At 39.8% G+C, this 19,377-nt stretch overlaps 1 protein-coding gene across 1 annotated transcript in view; it reads right to left on the bottom strand.

Annotated features, from left to right (window-relative positions):
• The window catches only part of APBA1 (amyloid beta precursor protein binding family A member 1), an 80,680-nt gene extending 61,659 nt beyond the window's left edge, over window positions 1–19,021 (bottom strand). The window contains exon 1 of the mRNA XM_059493162.1: window positions 18,893–19,021. The gene's annotated coding sequence lies outside the window, so the exon portion shown is untranslated. The remainder of the gene's footprint in view (window positions 1–18,892) is intronic.
• Window positions 19,022–19,377: the final 356 nt, after the last annotated feature.

Genomic DNA, 19,377 nt, shown 5'->3' with positions numbered 1-19,377 from the left:
TAAAGGAAGTGCAACATGAAATCCACCCAGACTCTCCCCACTGCCACTCAAACTTAATTAATTAAATTTAAAAATTAAATAAATTTAGACCAGGGGCTTATCAGGAAACCTTCTACAAAGTGAAGCAAAATATTAGATTTAAAATTTTAAAAAATTATCACCAAAAAGAAAAAAAAAAGCTGACTCAACTCATAGTAAGAGGATACCTTTGCAGCTCACCTTTATCAGAGGAAAAAAAAAAATTGAAAACATGTAAAAAAAAATTCATCTAAATAAATCACAGCCTTTGAACAATTCTCCCTCGGGAAGTGAAATTAAAAATGTACAAGTCAACAGAATAATAAAATCATATATTGATAAAATAAAACACTATATTTAAAATCCTCTAAAAAATTAAACTAGAGCAACTCACTACAATTAGATTAATTCTGCCATCTTTGATCTGCTTTTAATGGAAATCTCTTGAGTAAGTCATGACAACGAATACTTTGTCAATCATCTGTCAATTCAGACAATAATACCCAAGACAGAAAACAAAATATGAAACAGAACTGAAAATGCCAACCCTTTCCACTAAGATGTGTTAATACATCAATTTTGACAGCCTAAATTCTACTTTATCTCAGGGAAAAGGTTATACATGAAATCAATCTACTGTCTTGAAAATTTATTTCTAACAGATGACTTTTCCTCTCTGTAACCCATTATTTTCAATTATTTGCCACTATAGCATCAGTCACACATTAGTGAGAGTGATAGCAAGGATTCAAAATTATTTCAAATATTTAGTGAAAAATGTAAGTAAACAGAAAGAAAAAAAGGTCTTACAGGTCTGATTATCAGAAAGTTCTGCATTTCTTCTGAAGTAACTAAAACTACTCTCTTGAGGAGCTCATTCACTTGTAAAAACATTGTTGGGGCAAATAAAAATACTACTCTTAGCTGCATGACCTTTTTATGAAAGATGACTGCAACTGCAAAATGCCATGTACTGAAACTAAAAACAGTCCCCTGAGGATTCTAATCATCTCCGTCAGTAATATTTTATTCAATTAATCATAACTTAGGTTTCAGACAGAAAGAAAAAAAGAAGTAAAAAAGCAAAATAAAGTAATCATGGTCTGACATTTAGCTTGTGGAGAATTATAAATAAATAGTTTTTAACATCAAAATATTTAAATTCTGTTTTTAGAAACATAATTGGAATTCTGTACTTCATATAGCATCAATTCTTTAAAGATCTATGGAGAATGCAAATACCAAATCATCAAAGCCATAAGCAAGAAGGAATTTATAAAGCAAAAACAAAATTATTATCTGTTCATAAGTAGTTTTGTGCAGAGCCAATTATATATGTGAAGTATACATAATGTTTTTATTGAAGTTGATACCACTCAAAAAAAATGCTGGCACAATTAAATTTTCATTAAAGATTTAAGATATTCTGTCCCTGATTTTCACTTACTGTTCACCACAAAGAAAACAAAGAGCCACTCAAGCTTGTAAGATTACAACCTATAAATAACATTACAATGGAAAAAAACACCCTGTGAATAAAGAGGCTGGAAGGTAGGCTGTTTTGCTAATCCACAAACAATAGTTTTAAGTGATTAAACATTTGTTTATTTCTCACACTTAACTTTTTTAGTCACTGGCCAATTTTTAATTTGTTTTTGCAGAGTCCCAAAGATAATGGAATTTCTTAAAGCTTCAGAAGCAATCCCAGCAGGTGAAGGGGGAGGTCCAGCAGCAGCTGGCAGGCCAATCCACACATGGCATGACCAGGCCCACAGCTCAGCAGGTCTTCGGCGTGATCCTGTCCTGACCCTCTTCTCCTTCATGACCAACCTCCTGGCTTTCTAGAGAGATGTCTAGTAAGGATATGGGGAGTGGACAAGAAAGCAACAGACCAGTATAAGAACTGCAGAATTATGAAATCCTTATGAATCTTACAAGAATCAGGCCCCTTGTGTCTTTGTGTAATTTCTTATGAGTGTTCTGCAAAGCATCAGAGGAATCACAGATCCATGGCTGTATTTAGTGCATCACACAGATCCTCAGTGCCAGACTCCCTTCATTTCACCAGTCCTGGCTTTGGATCAGACAAATCTCTCAGATCCTCTCATGGAAGGTCTTTCCCATAGCAGCACTTTTCTGGCTATACTGTGCTAGCCACCCTTGTGTCAGGTTTCATAACTTCACTTTCACTCATCTCCAAACATAAACTAACTGTATTGTGAAAGTGAGTAGTCCAGACAGCCTACTGCTTTGAATTATTTAAGATACTGAAAAATATTTAGATTTTTAAATACCTGGGGCTGACACAGTTCTACACCAGTGTGGCAGGGATCAGAAGGTGCCCCACCTTCTCTTGTCAGGTGCTGATGCCAGGGCAAAGGAGGAGGCAGGCAACATGGTTACAGGTCATACATGGGAAGATATTTGGTTTGTCTGTTGAAACATTTTCAACTGCAGGTCCATTTTATGAGATTCTATACAAATTTCTAAGTATCACACTACCCAAAAGTCCAGCTCTTTCCCTGTGTTGCAGAATCCATTAACTTAATAATCACTTCTTTAATTAATGATCTTCCTGTTTGGCTTTACTCCAGAAGTGATCTCTTCTAATTTTTTCAACCTGCCTACAGAATTTTTCTGAGTTCTGACAAGACCATAAAGTAGCGGCAAGCTATAACAGAAAGCAAAACATAAAGCATAGGAGGAACTGAATGAGAGCACATTTCAAGTACAGAAATGCAGCAGTGTCACTTCACTGAAAGACCATTTTCCCATTCACCTATTACCTCCCAGGAGAAGCTAAAAAGATCGCTAGAAAATAAGGCTGAATAGTGCCTCTTTCATCCCAAAAGAACACACAGGATTTCACTGCTAGCTTTTGTATTAGCTTTTGTATCATACATTCTGTTCCAGATGAACAAACCCCTGATGAATTCTGCACAAGGTAGTGTAGTATCATGATCCTTATTATTGCCAAAAATACTGATGAAATTGTGTAGAAACTTAGAAGTAAACAAACAAAATTGTAATTAAAAGCTTTTGAAAGTTTCTGCATAATCTAAAAAATACATCCATATTGTTAAAGACAGACAATGTAAAACACCTCAGTCATTTACGTGGAAACTATTATGACTATTTTTTCAGGAAATTTTTTCAATCTACCTACATTCCACAAATATGATCTGGATAAGAAGGGTTTTTTTTTTAAATTCCCTCAAACTTTATAAGCCTGAGGCAAGCATGATGTTCTCCACATTAGAGGACAATAACTTTTAACTGCTCACAGTAGAAAATACCTTATTAACAGAAAAATTGCCTTTAACCGCTGCCCAGAGTCCAAATTTATGAGCTTCTACAGTTTTGGAGGAATTCTGTTTGTGGTGGGTTTTGTTTGGTTGGCTCAACAAAAATTTGAAAAAAAATCATACTTCAAACAAGTCCTTCTGTTAGGACAGTGCATGCATAAGAAGAGTATGGTCTACATGCAGCTCACAAGGGGGAGGCAGGAAGTTATTTACACAGAATTCTTTTTTGAGAGCAACATAAAAAACCAAAGCAACAAAACAAATAGAAAGAAAAAACAACAAAAGAGCAGAAATGTGGAACTTGTATGGCAAAATTTCTGTCAAATAGAATACGAGCATGTTCTCCTGGGGTCCACAACGCCCCTGTGCCACCTCAGCTCAGTTTCCAAGTAAGCCTTTGACAGTATAAGTACCAAGCATACATATTATGTAGCAAGGAGGGACCTCCAGTTTATTCTAAATAAAAGTAAATCCACAAAATTGAATACAGTTTTGTGCTAATGGCAGGATTAGAGCAAAGCTACAGAGATTTAAATCAGATGCCTCTGAATTGTTTTCTCCTCATTAAAAACATTGCTTCTTACAGATTTCTGGAGAAGGCAAAAATCACTATTTGAGACTTAACTAGTTGTGCTAGAAGCAAAACAGTGAGACCTGCTAAGTCAAAAAATCTTTAAGATTCTTAGACATTTCTATTTCCTACTTTTTCAAATATCTGAAGATTTGCAATCCTGGGATCCCCAGGAAAAAAACACTCATTTAGGTAAGATATAGCTAAGCTCAGAAAATATGCTGTTGATAATACCTTTCACTCCCACTAATTTCCACCTCAGAGATTTTGTATGTTGAGGCTCAAAAGCATAGCCTCAGCTATTATCCAGGGCTTCCACAATGCCATGCTCAGCTAGCCTATTCATAGCTTGGAAAAGGGCTTTACAAAGCTTTACTACAAGCTATTCAAGAGCAAGCAGTTAGTGAAAATGTAAACAGAAGCATGCAATGTAATAACTACTATCAAAATAAACTAAGTGCTACTTTAAATTAAAAAGGTCATCTCCCACACAAAGAGGATTATCAATTCATTACTTTTCTCCTTATTCTGTCAACACTGAAGCAGCAATGTCCCATCCACTGCTTTTTATTGTAGCTTTACACAGAAAGAAAACAAAGAAAATGTATTTTTCAGGTATTTGTTTTCAAATAATACACATTCAAGTTAAACCTCTGCAACAAGCTTTAGTGAGCCTTACCAGAAGTCATGGAAGACTGTGAAATCCCTTAATAATAAGCTCCAGGCGTCAGGCAGAAGTTGTTTAATTACACGTCCTGTATTTACTGAAAAGATAAAGCTAACATTATTAGTAGGCTGGTTGAAGTCACAAACTCTACACTTGAGGTGCCCAACCATTTCACCACTCTCTCAATGACTTCTGATCCAGGTTACATATGCAGCAACATCATCAGCAACTTACTATTAAACTTAGAACCAAACCCAGAAGTTGAGAGCTCCTGGCAGATTTTCTGGTGCCTTCAAACGCCCCACACAGCACAGCAGAGTAGATCAGTCACAAACTGCAGCTGGCAGGCAGGTCACCACGATAGCACGTAACTTCTCTGTTTCACTGAACAGGCTTCGCATCAGAAATCAGAGCTGCAGCAGGTCTTTTGGGGCACCCCACCAGAGCCAGCAACCCACACGGGCACACAGCTATGGGGACCACACAAATTTCAGCATGCCACTTCACCGTTATTCCAATTCTAAAGATCTAGAAAGGGCTGTCAAATAAATGGATTTCATACAGATTTCAAAAGCAGGAAGAAGATCTTAAAAGTATAAAATTAATTGGTAACTGCTGTATACATTTTGTAAAAGGTGCTTTATTGAAAACTGTAGTTTTTCAGCTCTGACTCAACACCCTCTGTTAGAAAAGCTAAGGTGTAAGGGAAGAAGAAACAAAATGTACAACCTCTTACACTGCTCAATACTTGCAAGCAAAATACATCCAAGGACTCAAGTAATTCAGTGACATGCCATACAGTGATTTCCTCAATTCTGAGTAGCACTGAACCCACAACACCAGTATCATACAACTGCAGTCACACCAAGTGCAATCAAAACTTCAGCACTCACTCAACGGAGACAGCCTTGATGCCTGATTATTGCCTTTCGGTCTGCTGCAAGTTGTGGTCCTGCAACAGGCAGCACTGCTTTGTATGTGGGAGGTATTACAGCGACGGGTAACATGGAAAATGAAAGTCAGGATGATTACAGCAATACAGAAATCATGTTGTTAATTCTTCTACTACTAACAAACATTTCTACAACATCAGATTTTAACAGCACAGAAAAAAAGATTTGGAGAGAAGCAACAGTAAGAATCCTCTGGGTTACAGTGGCACTGCTTGAAGCTCCAATGGGGAAGAAAAGAGAAATGTTCTAAAATAGCTCAAGGCATATTGCAACCAAAATATCTATTTCACCTTTTCATAAAAACATTTTCTATACAAACACACAGCACCTTCTTCCGAAAGGTAGCTGTGGCAGTCAAAGACACTTCAGCTAGAAATTACATTCTCCTTGGAAAGAAAATCTAACAATCAGGATTTAAAAGAGTTTTGTTACACTATACTAACTCCCAAATCCCATAAGAATTTTCCAAACCTATTCCCTAGAAGCCTTTGTGCTAATTCATCAATACTATTACAGTTACTCACAACATTTACAATTATTTTTTTCCAACACTTTTTACCCTGAAACATCCATCTCTGCTTCAACATTTTCAAATAAATTAACTAACCCTCTTCCCATGTTGGCCATTATTTCATTGAGAGCGTTTGCCTAATTTTTACTATTTTTGTCTAAACTCTTTTATACCCAGCATTTGATTGCACTCCCTCTGCCACTCACTGTGAATCCATCTGGTCCTTACACATGAAACCTGATTTTTTTACAGGTTTTACTTCCCCTGCATTTTTGAAGAAGGAAAGGCAAGTGGCACAAACTGTGAAATTACATCAAAGGTAAATCCACTGGTACAGGGGATCCTTGCTAAAACATTCCAATCAGCTGCAGACGAGTACAAAAAATCGCTACAAAGCATAACCATATGCAATTACACTACAATCACCTTATCTTGCTTTATAAGACCAAACAGATACGGTACATTCCCAAACTCTATTATATTTTACTCAAACTTGAAAGATGATCCTAAAAAAGTTGACAAGTGAAAGAGTCATGGAATGCTGCTTCAAGGACAAAAATAAAGCTCAAAATAATTTACCACATCATCAAATTGCTGTCCTCATGGGAAAAAAAAAATCAGAAAACTACATCTAGTGACAAATAAAAGAAGAAAAGAAAAGCTGCTCAAATAAGTTTCAAGGATAAATTCATCCTGGATTGTAAAAAACAAACTACGTGAAAATCCCTCTGAAAGAGGTTGTTCAAGCTGAGGGTTGCTCTCTGCAGTATTGCTGAAGCCCTTGCACCACTGAGTATTCACTCTGAACATATATCTTCTCTCTCTCCCTGGGAGATTATTTCACAGTCTGGCAGACATCAGTGTTGAGATGTTTTTTTTCCAATGCTTAGTTCTTTCTCTATCTCACCATATCATTCACAGTTAAATCCTCCTCAGCATACATAGCTTTGATTCAGACTGTTTCTACCAGGGTTTTTCATGGTTACAAGGTAAGATTATTCCTCTTCACTAACAAAAAGGAGATAACATTTTGTTCCTCAAATTATTAAGCATCATTCCTGCCCTGTGAACATCTTTGTTTTATTTGTACAAGACAAGCAACCTAAGCTGTAAAATGCACAAAACTTAGGCAGAGTTCAAAAGTTTTTAAGTGCATTTAAAGCAAAGAGCTTCAATATCAAGACATGCTTCAACGCTAGAAACTTGCCATCAAGATTCTCATTACTCTTAAATCAGTTCTTGTACTCCTTGTTCACTCTCTTCAAACAGGTAAAATATTTTGCAGAGTGAAACCTTTTTCTCACAAGCTTTTATCAAAAGCTTTGGACTTTTGTCATGCCTCAAATATAAAGAATTGAAGGAAAAAAGCCCCACCTTTTTAAATTTAGAAACAAAACGTCATTTTCACAGGGTAGACTACCCAATTTCTGCCCAAAATTAACGTAGCTCTTTCTTTGACAGGGTAAGGTTTACCAGGTAAAATGGAGAAAGAATAGAGGAATGCATTTGTTCCTACTAAATTGAATAAACCAGCCAAACCCTCACGTAAAGTAGTGTAGAATCACAGCAGCAACAGCAGCATAACTTCATTTGCTGATCAGATGCTACCGAAGTGCCATTCACTTGATATGCAGACATGAACAAGAGAAACTGTCCATGCCAGGCACAATGAGGTCTTCTGTTCCTGTAATTCACTAAGCACCTTAACCAGCAAAGCAGAAGAAAACCAAATGCCACTTTATTCACGTACACAGAGATAGCATCCCAACAATATATTTAGTATTAATCAAAAGAGGCAAATATAAAACTGAGAAAAATTTCTTACTTTGACCATAAGTTCACAAGGCCACAGAAAAAGGAAAGACTTTCCCTGAGTCTGATATATCAGAGCTATGCATAATGGTCACCACCCACTATCAAGTATTACATAACAAAGATTTATTTAGATGCTCTAGGCCAGTGGCTCCAAACTGCAGACTGCCGAGCTATTTCCATGTTCAGAATAGTCAAGCATCTGTCTCTAACATACTGCCGCTAACCCTGTCATGACTGTCCAATACTCTTCAACAGCTAAAGGTGGTGTTTTTTTCTGAAAAATATGCTTTTAGATTAAATGCAATTCTCTCCCCAAACCTCCAACAGAGGTTCACCAGATCCTTTGCAAAGGCTTTTTTCTAACCTTGATCCCTTGCATATAAAAATCCATCCATATATTATACCATTGTTTTTTCTTGGAAAATACACCACACGTACTGTGAAGTCGTGAACAGGGCTACATTTAGAGCCAGAAGAATTAATCTCCTCAGGACAAAGAAGAACAAATAGAAAACATTACCTTACTTACAAACCAGATACAAATGGGAGAGAAGAGAAAAAGAAGGATTACTAAATCTCCACCACAAACAATTCAAAGGCATGTAAAATACAAAGTACCTACAGCAAAACTATTCACATAAACAAAACACACCAGATGCAAAATACAGTATATACATGAGATTATGTTCCACTTGTCACAAATGCCATGGAAATGGAGCTGAATGGTGACAATGCTATGCCTTAGAAGGAGGAGTGCGATTTTTACATTCTACAATCAGGAACAGGAAAATACCATTATAACTAGCATAGAAGAAGGTTTCCTCTGAGGTCCCTGGGTCTGAGACTGAAGAAGCTGTGATCATAAAGATAATACTGGAAACAAAAAAGGAAGGCATTGCTACCACCCTGAGTCCCCAGGTTAAAATTTCTAACAATACCGCTGCCATTTCATAAAACACGTACCAAAACTGGTGTAGTTTCACTCCATGTTTGTTTCTGACACTTAAATGCCTCCTCACACCCAAAAGTGTCAAAAATCCCATCAGTTCCCTGTGTCAGTGCTCATTTGGTAGGCTATAACTATCAGCAAGAGCATACTTGGGAGCCACTACAACAGCATTCACAAAATACTGCCTGTGAGGGAAGCCTATCACAGCTGATGAGCAACAGAACAAAAGCCTAGACTTCAAAAGTTTTAGTCTCACCTTAGCAGAAAATAGCTTCCAGATTTATACGCTGGAAGCTTAATATGTTGGCCTGTACATCTTCTCTTCTGGCAGGACTGCAGCCAGAAGATTTGCTCTTTGGATAATGAAAGCATGTCAGACACCTTTCGGGAGATTCCTTCCTCTTAGTTAAAAAAAGTTCCTATTTCATGAATGTTGTTTTAGAACAGCAGTGGTCATTGGTTCTTCAAGTGTCTTCAAAATATTCATTTAACAAACAAGTATGCAAGAATAAACAGACTTCAGAAATTACAGCAGTCTGAATATGTAATTCAGGCACAACAGCAGGTGCTTTTTACATTGTATGCTAAATCCTTGTTACGTATTTGGCATTGCCTTGGTTACAGCAAGCAACAACACACCAACAGGCTGTGTCATCAAATTGCACCAGAGGGATGCTCCACTTACACAAATCTCTTCCCTTCCCCACTCCTCTTCTCCAACTAGGATGTAACTTTTAAGAGTAGGGACAGGAATCAACATGGAAAACCTATGTTGATGATCACTTCCCCGCCGAAGTGTAATCACTGTACCAATAACTTCAGTCAAAAATAATGCTAAAATTTGGACTTGATAAGAAAAGCCACAGTGCTTGCAAGGCTTCGTGAAGTCTGACCAGGTGAACATGAACTACACACACCGGAAGTCTCAGTCAAATCTCTTTTTTTTCCTAAATAACCTGCTTCTGTGGCCAGCCTCAAGCTCCCTGCACACTGCCAGAGAACGCAACTGATCTTTTTTGCACTTTCAACATCCCAATTTGTCTTCCTAGAGGGGGAAAACAAAAACCAACTAGACTCCTGTTTCCCACATTTTCCCCACTATGAACTCACATATGCTACTGATTGATGTCCAAGCAGACCAGACATAAGAATGGGGCAAGGCCTCTTCCTCATCAGGTGGCACCAGTGGAAAACAGAAGGGTTTTCCATGAGGCTGCAGAATACTTCACACTGAGCAACTTTTCTCTGTAACCACAGCCCTCCTTCCTAAAACCCCCAGTATCACAGGCTGTTCAAACTATATGCAAACAATTATAGGTAACTCACAGTACAACACCTCCTCACATTTCAAAGATGTGATGGCTTTGCACTGGCAATAATGTCTTCCCATGTGAGCATGAATGGACACAGGTGGCCGGTGAAGGCCAGTGAAATATGCCCCAAGGGGTAAGTTTTACCTGGACTGCACACACTGCTCCGTACCTCACTACATCTGAAAAGTTAACACAGACAAGGTTTGTACACTACTACACTGTAGCAATTGTGTGAGATACTGCAAAAAGAAATGAAGTCATGGGATTCCTGTCATACACTGGAGAGAGGGAGTCTTCAACAGGCAGAGTAAATAAAGTGACTATGGATTTGCACATGATTGGAGGAGGTTAGTCTTTAAGGTAGGAGGTATGTGCCTGATTTTTTGATACACTGAGCATAATAACACAGACACAGAATATTACAAAAACAGAAGAAGAGCAAGGCTTTTTGTGTATTATCCTTCAGTATTTACAGTTCATATGATTACTAAAATTTCAGATTGCTTTTGGAATTATTTTAACTGACTGAAAAAAATATGATACTCTTCCTTCCATCACAAGAAACTGAATTAGTCCGATCCTATGACTATCCCATCCTGTGAATCCCTTCCTTGTAATTTCACCCTCTGGTTTTCAGGTGTAAAATACCTAAAAAAGTATACATAACCTTTAGTCTTTCAAATGGCCAATGGCCCTAAAATTACTGTTTTACACACTGCTATTTGAAAACACAAGGTTCTGGGGCAAGCAGCTAAAACCCTTTCTTTCACATACAAATGACGTTCTGTTTCTTAATGCAAAAAAGGAACTCCTACCTTACTGTTGTTCATGCTATTCTGCTATCCATATCATACCTGGTGTACATATATGAACTTGCACTACAGTGCCTGAGGATGCCACTGCTTACAAGATCATAACACAGATTTGATACTGAAGATCAAAACTGAGTCATGAACTGTCCAGGCTTCAACCAGTCACACACTAGAAGGAAAAAAAAAAATATTTGAACCTCTAGTCATTATCTTCATGGATAAAGTGGCTGAAGAAAATGTATGTTCAATAAAATATGAATTTACACACCAGTAATGTGACATATAAAAATTGTATTTGCTCCATGCACAAAAAGGTTGTTCACTCCACTTTTAATTCCCAGAGAATCACCAAAAGTCAATCAAGTTTTGAAGTAGGGACCTTTCTACTTTTCTGAAAATCTACTTTATGAATGTTAACTATATACAAGCTGCAATTGTGCTTCTAGTACTTAGTTTTCAAACAACTGTATTTCCATGATGACATTCTACTTGCTATTAGGAAGCAATTTATCCTGAAGGGGATCTGACAGGGAACCAGATCTCCTTTAGGAAATGCTAAATGCCACTGTCCTTGGTCAATGATGGCTAACAACGAGACACCAGTGACACAGGCACTGACATACCCAGAGCTGATGGAAGATATCAGCTGATGCTCCATGTCACCTGGATAACCAATATAACCCAATGGGTAATCCAATACATTACTGAGAATATTTTATATTTTAAAAAAAATTACACATACACATCCTAAGCAATATATTCTTCTCTTCTCTTTCCAGCTTACTTACTTGGCTTTCTTCGACACAAAAAAATTTTGCTTAAGAAGCTGCGTTATTTTGACTTTAAATCCAGAAATAACCAAGTCTGTAGCTAACAAGAAATACCAGAGTTGGTTTTTTTTAATAGTGTAGTTTGATTTTAATCCAAATATGTTTGAAATATTGTTGATCAAAGCATTAAGCCTGTGTTACTCTTAAATATAAATGTTTCATGTAGCCTTTAAATTTGCATTCAAAAGCAGCTTAACCTCAGCTGAAATAAAGACATGCAATCTTTACAGTTCACTAAGGTAAAGAAATAGAAAGATATGTAAGGATTTGTTAAGTCCACACTCAACTTTAACTGCAACTAGAATCGGTATGGGCCAAAGGGTCTCACACTGAAAATACAAAGCATTAGAACTGCCTGACTTGGACATGACTTTGAACTAGGGCTAAGCAGTCAGACTAACCATCAGGAGGCTGCAATTAAAAGTCTAAAGCCTGGATGCTGAAGCTAATGCAGAGTCAATATTATGAAGTACAGCACTGTCCCCTTGGGCTAATGCCCATCTCCCTGCCAAGAAGGCATCAAGCTCAAACATCTTCCTCCCATGCACCTTGCAGCTTGGTCCCACAAGAGGAAGATTTTGAGGACTTTGGGATTTTCTCATTGTTATGAAATAAAATTAAGATGCCAAAATCTGAATGATGCAGTGGCAATCTCATAAGTGGATTACATTAATCATTTATCAGCAAGGAATGATAATTGTTAAGCAAGAGCAGAACCCTGAGTTCATCCTTATTTACCACTCCAAGACAAAAGATGAATACAGAACAGCTGTGAATATCAGAAATACACACCAAGTTTGGGGAAAGGGTACGTAAAATGTCCACTAAAAATCCAATGGAATTACAAAACTAAAAGCTGGTGTTGCACCAAGGCCTATTCAATACAAATTTCTGTCAGCTCACCACAGCCTTCTTAGTGGGAGAGATTTTTCTCATTAAGTTAAATGTGACTGCATTGCACATACACGCTAGGAATGATGTTTAATAAATCTTCCATTTCTTAAAAACAGTGCTCTAATTCTGAAACCGCTGCAAAATAAATTCACACCAAGAACATAAGTTTCTAAACTAGTGAGCAATAATTTCCTCCATCTCGACCATCTGAAAAAAAAAAATTTGAGGTCATTGAATTGGCTAATACAGCAAACACACCTGTATTTCAGTGCTTTCCTAAGGGGAATGGTAGTGGTAAGAAGGACTTAAAAACCAGCACTCAACAGGAGGAGACCACCATTACCATCACATGGTACATGCCCTTCACCCCAACACTCCTGCTGCCACAAATGCCAGCAGCAAGGCAAGCAGCTTTCTGCAGGGCAGCTTCTTCGGCAGAGGATGAGGGCAGGTTGGAGGAAGGTCTCTGTCCAGCAGTCATACCCCATCCCACCAGGACTCTAGCAAAACCTGCTGCACAAGCTGGTATTGGATACCCATGAGAGGCACAGCACTCCATCTTGAGAGTCTCCTGCCCTGATTAAGCCAAGAGTTACAAACATGGCATGTGCAGCCCTTGTCTCAGTCACTTGGTTTGAGCAGAGCTTAGATCAGATGGCATCCAGGGATCCTTTCCAATTCAAATTACTCTGTGATCACAAAAAAGCTGGTGTGAGAAAGCTGTTAAGAAAAGAGAAGGGGAAAAACCTCAGCTCCCCACACACCATACAACAACATACTAATCTCCTCTTCCAACAGTGGAGGCAGTACCCACCCTCCTAACATTTCCCTGGGACAGTAACATATAAAAAACCTACTGGTTTTGCCTGTTTTTTGGATTTGAAGTATTAGTTAAAGCATTCTGCTGATTCTAGCCTGAGAAAAGCCTGGAGCGAGAGCTTTTACTCCATGCTTCTTCACCTGACTCTGGTAAGAGCTTTTTTGGTCTCAGATCTTCTTTTAAAAATGTTTTTCCCAATTTAATTTTATTTACTCTAAAGAGTCACATTCAAGACTTCCAAAGCACCAAGATTTCAAATATGATCAAAGTCCCATCTGAACAGACACTACACAAATACATGGTAACACTAAAACTGCTGGCATGAACTGCAACTTACACATCAGAATTAATAAAATTTTTTAAATCCACAAGTAAAACTTAAGCATATATTAGGAAAACCAAGTCACAGTTGTGTATGTTTAAAAACTTGCATTATGTTCTTTCATTTTTCTTCCTCCTTCCTTTTATCCAGATCGTAAGTTCCTGTTCATCCAAGTTTTGAGAAAGCATGTTCATTAAGAAAAAACTCAAATCAGAATGACCACCACAAGAAGAACGATCAGAAAGCTATTGTCTTAGGTACAGAAGTGAAAATTCTTGCAGAGAAATGAAAATGCTTAATCAAATCAAAAGCAATAAATACTAGATATTGAATGAACACCTTAACCACATACATACATACAGAAAGGCATTTCTCACCCTGACATGCATCCCCAAAATGGAAAAAATAAGGCAAAAGTGAGTCAGTGTAGGGTACTCAAATGAGCTTCGCCAAAATGAGCAAGTTTTGTAGCCTCCATGGCTCTGCTGTTCTTGTGCTTTTTCTGACCTGTGTTCAACTTTTGAGTTCAGAGTTTGAAAATTAAATTCAGCAGGCATGTTTCTGATATACAAAAAAGGTTCAGAAGAGTTTGAAAAAGCTCTGAAAATCAGTTGGAAAAGGAACTACCACCAAAAGGATTCAGCCTAAATTCCAGGTATGTGTTGCCCAGTTGTGACTAACTCACAGATTTTAATGAAGTCTCTCACTCCCTACAATTACATTTTTCTCAGATGGGTGAAAAGGTGGTCATCTTCTTAAGGAAATAGCATTTATGGAAGCGCTTATCAGAAAGAAAAGGCACAATTCTTAATTGCTGGCTTGTGAACAAGATCTGATGGACCAAACAGCCCAAGAACAGGCTGGAAAACACAAAGGGGAAAGTATATGGCTAAAAAAAATAAAACTTAAACATTCTGAATTTTTTATTTTAATTGGAGAACATCAAAGGGCATCTCCTCCTTTTGCTACGTGATAGGAAAAACAGAGGCTCCCAATGTGGTTTACCTCATGCAGACTAGATATTGTTTTAAATACTTCTAATACATTTATTACAGCTTCCCCGATGATGTTCAAAGCTTATCCACAGACAGCTACTTACACAGGCTCGTGGGTGATGGAAACTTCTCCCAGTACATATTTTTAATTAGACAGAAATCACCACAGGAGACATAACAGACCAGGTGAGATGCCACCTGCCTAGCAGCATCTCCATAGAAACAGAACTCCCTAGAAACAGAATTGCACTTTCATTCCTCCTCTCATGTCATGGATGGTTTCTAGCAGAAAGGGTTTAGTGTGAAAACACACGTTCTTATGGCTCTGGAGTATCTTCAGCTAAGTTCTCTGCCATCCACAGCTGTCATGCACCCATTGTACTGCTTTTGTATTTATTTCTTCAGAATTAGGACAGACATTATCATCACATGCCTGCATTTGTGAAAGCAGCAAATAAAGATGCTTCCCTAGGCCCCTTCAGTAAAGCAACAAACATGCAGATTTTTGGCAGAACATTGGTGTGTGCAGTGGAAACAGAAAAATACTATCACACTGCTCTTAGCAGCCGACTTACCAAATCAATCATTATTGTGAAGAAAAACCAATCAATCTGTTTCTCAGAAACCTTTAACCCCTATGCGATACGTATAACTGGTAATCTGTAGGAAATAAATTAGCAAAGGGTTGTTTGCTAGAACTCTCACTAAGAAGGAAACTTCACCTGCTAGGAAACAAGCAAAACACATTTAAAAATGCATTTATCAAGGCTTCACTTAAGCCTAGGGTAATAAGATCTTGTTCAAAGTTAAGATTTAGTTAATCAAGCCACACTGCCTATGGACAACGTGTATTAAACTGAATATTAATTAAAAATTAATTATTAAAAATTTCTAATATTTTTTATAATCTTTTTTAAGATCTCAAGAAAAAATATCCGATACTTTTAATTGATAATCTCATGTAAATCCAGAGCAGCTATGATCAATAACAGACAATTCACGTGCCAAGGGAAAAATGCTGAATCTGAAGTATCTAGGCCATGGGATACAAGTCAAAAGTTTGAGCTCTCAGTTTGATTTTCCCTGCATTTTGTCTATTTGAAGACTCTGAACTTTATATTATAATTCCTTTTTTGGTTTTTTAGCATGTTCATTAGTTTTCGTTACTAACCCTGAACTCACATACATATAGCAACATGGTGTTTATTTTCTCAGCCACATTTTCTGGACTTACAATTAGTTTTTTCCTGCTTTTGCTTGCAATAAACATTACCACACACTGACACAATCTAAAACCAAGGAACAAAACCACTGCAAATGACTGGCCACACTGGCCTGTTAAAAATACAAAACAAGAAGCTGAATAGGAGATTCCATTTTGTTTTACCCTCATGACTTTTCTGCTGGCTGTAGTGCTGATAAGCACTGCTTATAAAACAAAATGCTATCTACATTTCAAAGATGCACACAGTCCTCATATTGAAGGCATTTTAAGTTTAAGAACATAAGCATTGCATTTGACTGTGGCTTAAAATGGTATCAAAGAAGTCATAAGCCAGCTCCTGGTCAAATTAAAATCTATTCAAATCTCATATGCAAAGAGTTCAGGTTTCTCATCCACGTTCCCATTTAGATAGATGATACAAACTTTAGCCTCAAAATTAGTACTCCCTTTATTCCAAGTGTTATGGATTACTTACATTACCACAGAGCAAATAAAATCTTCAGATTTGTACAATCCTCAAAATAATAAGGGCATGGTGGACTACAAGATGGTGGACTACAAGATTCTCAACTTTGGCATCCACAAAGATCCACCACATCCCGTATCATAAAATCTCTTCTAAAGCATTAGCTCCCATGTTTTAAATACATGAAGGCAATTCTATTCAATTTATTAAAAAAAAAAAAAGAAAATGAAAAAAAAAAAAAAACAGAATGCATTCCCTTCCCAATATATATGAAATTGCAAACTTGTCATAAAGGACTTCATATTAAGTAACCAAACAGGGTTATACTAAAAAGCTTTGGCATTTTTCCCTCTTCATGCACCAGAACTATCTTTTCTATCTACCTAGATGTACCAAATCACCTTCCCAGCATTCTTACATTTTTGAGCTGAAGAGCTAATCAGTAAATACTTTTGACAGCCTTTCAATAGGCTGGCCCTGCATATGTTGAAAGACAGCATAGTAGCCAGAATGTTTGCTATTGTAAGGGAAGATAATGCACTAATGTAAAATAGAAATATCATTTTAAGCTACAACTAGAAATGTCCAAAACTCAGAGCAATGAATTACATGATTCACAGCACCCAGCCAACCTTGAACCACCATTACTTTGTAGAAATCAGTTTGGCCTAAAAGCTCATTGATATATTAATCTCAGACCACATTTTCCAAGGAAGCCAAGCTGTCTTTCACTAAGGTTTACATTTCACTCATTAAACATCCAAAACACTCATCTAAGGTACACTACAACACTAAACGTTCTGCTTTTTCAGAGTTTCTTGTGGTTGTCCATTATTATTCACCCAACACTTAATTTTTCTGTACAAACACACATGAATGCACAGAATTCAATAGTAACTGTTCTCCTTCCCTCCTGAACCACACTTCTGGGCAGTCTATCCTGCTCCTCTCCCCCACAGCACTAGAGATAAAGGCAAACCTGCACCTCACTTTTGATTTGGCAGAACACAGACAATAAACACATTCTATGTCACCACCACCTTTTGGGAAGAAGAGACATCATGGTTGTTCCTGATATGGGCTGCAAAGGCAGGTGCAGGTGGTCCAGATTTAACAGCAATGCAGCAGAACCTGGAGTACTATGACTGGAATATTGGCATGTAATTTGGGACCCCATGGGCCACAGCTGCAGAGCATCTCAAAACTGCAGCCACCTGGGTGTACTCTTATTAGCTGGTGTAACGTGACGCATGTCAAAGACAAGAAAAACGCTACATGGCTGATCTGCCCTACACCCACATTAGCTCACTCTTAATGTATGCGGAGTCAGGCAAACATCTCTGCCTTCTAGTTCCTCAGCAGCTATGAAAGCAGCCAGATCTGCAATGCACTCTCTAAACCAAACTGCAATTCCACAGTCCGAAAAATCCACAACAGGAGAAAGCAAAAAGATGTAGTTTTCCATCCTAGACCCACAGCCCCATCTCTCTTAAAGAGAAGATTTATGATGGCAGTAAAACAAGTCTTGGTAGACTGCTCCTATTGACTCTGATCCTTACAGAAAGCAGCCGAAATGTACACGGCTGCACTGACCACGACCCACGACTGTGATTCAGGCAATCATTGTTTTCCAACTGCTTCTCCGGGAAAAAAAAAAAAAAAAAATTAAAAAAAAATGAAATAAAAAAAATCAAGACGTCTTCCATTTCCTGAAAGCACAACGTGATGGTAGCAGATGTCACCTTCCCCCCAGCCCGGGGTGGAGAGCACGCTCCACTGGGAGGACGGGGAGATCCAGGCCCCCTTGGGTTCCCTGCTGCAAACCGGGACGCGGCCGCTAACCCCGGCAACATCTCCCGACGGAAGGGGCTGCTGAGACCGTCCTGCTGCGACGGCGACCATTCGATCGCCGGATGCGAAATCCCCACATTGCCCCCGCCCCCCACCATTTCTCCTTTCCACCACAGAAAAGGTGCGCGTAGGGAAAAATAAAAAACAGGAAACCAGCGCACTGATTTCAGGTCCACGGCTCCACACGACATTATTCTACACACACCCCACCCCCACCAAATAAAAAAATTGAATAAATAAGCGGAGGGAAAGCACGCAGTGCCTCGCCAGAGGCCGGGATGGAGGCGGTCATGGCCGCGTTGGCGCCGCTCCCCGCAGCCCGGAGCAGGTGCAGAGCTGCCCCGCTGGCTCGGAGATGCGCGCACGCCCACTCAGCCGGACAGAGGCCGCCGCAGCGCCCGCACCCCGCTGCGGGCGGGAGCCGCCGGGCGGGACCGGCCCGGCACCCCGCTGCGGGCGGGACAGGCCCGGCATCCCGCACCGGGAACCCGCCCCGCGGGCCCGCTGCCGCCCCGACACCGCGGCGGGGGCGCGGCCGGACCCCCCTCCCGCTCCCGGCCGCGACCCCTCCGCACCTGGTGCGGGTCCGCGCCGCCTCCTCAGCAGGCAGGGCGGCTCCGGCGGGGGCGGCGATGCAGCGCAGGGCGGAAAGCCCAGCAGCCGGCCGCTCCTCCCGCGGCCACCATCTTCCTCCTCCTCCTCCTCCTACCGCCGCCAGCACCGCCCGGGCCGGCCCCTCCCGCCGCACCGCCCTCACGCGTCAGCACGCCCGCTCGCTCCCTCCCTCCCTCCCTTCCTCCCGCTGCCTCCCGTGGGGAGCGGGGCCCGACGGGCGTGGGCGGTGCCACCCCGCTGGCCCGGGGGGGTCGGGGGTCGGCGGCTCGGCTCGGCTCGGCGGCTGCTCCCAGCGCGGCTTCTGCCCCGGCCCCGTGCCGGTCACACGCCCGGCGCTCTCCGGACCGGCAGGCAGCGCCTGGGCAGCTCGGAGCCAGCGAGGCCTTCGGGGCACCGACCTGTCTGTCTCACCTTCCCTGGGCACGGGCCCCGCAGGCTCGGTGGC

Source organism: Ammospiza nelsoni, chromosome Z (genome assembly GCF_027579445.1).
Source record: "Ammospiza nelsoni isolate bAmmNel1 chromosome Z, bAmmNel1.pri, whole genome shotgun sequence".
In the NCBI taxonomy this organism is placed as follows: Eukaryota; Metazoa; Chordata; class Aves; order Passeriformes; family Passerellidae; genus Ammospiza; species Ammospiza nelsoni.
Note: the sequence above shows the minus strand (reverse complement) of the source record. Positions and strands in the feature narration are given on the sequence as shown.